Genomic DNA, 1,785 nt, shown 5'->3' with positions numbered 1-1,785 from the left:
GAAGAAGAAGAAGCAACGCCTGTTGGAGCTCGGAGGCGGTGCAGCTACTGCAGGACAAAGTCCTAGGCGGCGGCGGAACGATGAGAACGAATGGCGAGGGTCGAGGGTATCGGAAACGGCTGGGCGACTGAGCAAGGGTCTCGCCGTCTCGAACCTGGGGGTGACTGGCGAGGGTCGCGCCGTCGCGGAAACGGCAACGGCGGGCGGGCGAGGGGCTCTGGGTGGGAGGCCGGAGATTCTAGAACAGCAGGGCGGGAGGCGGAGACTCTGAGACTCACGAAGGGAATTAAGGAAAGGAATGGAAATAGGGAATTTGGGAATTTGGGATTCTGGGAATTAGGGACTATATTCATACCGTCTTATTTCAATTTGAAACTTTAATTTCTGATTTTAAAAATTTAATTTAATTATATAATTTAAAATACATTTAATTAAATATTCGGGTATTTCGGGTATACCCAATACCCTATTTTTTTAGACCCTAAATACCCGATCCCGAACCCGACCCCTAATTTTTCGAGTATCGGGTACCCGATACCCGATTTTTTCGGATCGGGTAATCGGGTACCTGATACCCGAACCCTATCTTTCCACCCCTAAATTTGATAATATTTATATAGAAATAATATCACTAACAAAATATATTAATTTCATTTTCAAACTAAACCAAGTCTACTTGACATTGCTAATATCTATAACTATATACTCCCTCCGTCCCATTTCAATTGGCACACTTGATTTTTTTGTTTGTCTCATCTCAATTGGCAATTTCCAAAAATAGCATGTGGTCCCTACCTTCTCTACACACATTAAACAAATGGAAATCATAACCAAACTAAGTCTATTTTCTGAAAAAAGAAAATAGAAAAAAATCATAACCAAACTAAGTCTATTTTCTGAAAAAAAAATACAAAATTTAAACACTTGATTTTTTTGTTTGTCTCATCTCAATTGGCAATTTCCAAAAATAGCATGTGGTCCCTACCTTCTCTACACACATTAAACAAATGGAAATCATAACCAAACTAAGTCTATTTTCTGAAAAAAGAAAATAGAAAAAAATCATAACCAAACTAAGTCTATTTTCTGAAAAAAAAAATACAAAATTTAAAAATGGGGTGAGAGAGGCTCGAACTCTCGACCTCAGGATATCTCTAAGCTATGAGACCTACGCGCTAGCCAACTGCGCCACCACCCCATGTGATATTTGTATTATGTACGGTTCCATTTTAATACATTACTAGAATGTGTTGATTCTTCAACTATTTGCTTCGCGAGCCAAACTAAGAAGCTTACCATCGAATTCTTGGAGGACCTCGATTAAAGGAAAATGAGACTCATGAATTTTTTAATTGATATACATAATACTATACCAAGTCACAAAAGAATGGTTAGTAATGGCAATTTATATAGAGGCGGTTGCTTCACTACCTATACAAAATGGTGAAAATTAATAATTATCTTTAAACATAATTTTAATAAATTATAATAAAATATAAGTGTAGTGGATGATATTACCCCATTTTTTCTCTTTTATGTAACAAAAAAAAAAAAAAAAATTGAGTCTCTCTACTTTCATTACTTTCTCACTTTATCTTTCTTTGAAATTCTAGTTCCGTGGCCGCGCTTTCATTGCTGATATTTCTCTTTCTCAGTCACTCTCGCTCTCGTTGATCTCTTTCTCTGTTTCCTATGTCACTCGTACGTTGCCGTCAACATTCTTTTATCCATATATACTTCCGTTCGAGATCTATGAGAATCATGATATGAAAATTCAAAACTATG

The 1,785-nt window shown here is 37.2% G+C and overlaps 1 non-coding gene across 1 annotated transcript; it reads right to left on the bottom strand.

Annotated features, from left to right (window-relative positions):
• Positions 1–1,114: 1,114 nt before the first annotated feature.
• On the bottom strand, positions 1,115–1,198 carry TRNAM-CAU (transfer RNA methionine (anticodon CAU)). Its single transcript is given in 2 exon segments — positions 1,115–1,150; positions 1,161–1,198. It is a non-coding gene; the product is annotated as a tRNA-Met (tRNA).
• Between the last annotated feature and the right edge of the window lie 587 nt (positions 1,199–1,785).

This window comes from Salvia miltiorrhiza, chromosome 4 (genome assembly GCF_028751815.1).
Source record: "Salvia miltiorrhiza cultivar Shanhuang (shh) chromosome 4, IMPLAD_Smil_shh, whole genome shotgun sequence".
NCBI lineage: Eukaryota > Viridiplantae > Streptophyta > Magnoliopsida > Lamiales > Lamiaceae > Salvia > Salvia miltiorrhiza.
Note: the sequence above shows the minus strand (reverse complement) of the source record. Positions and strands in the feature narration are given on the sequence as shown.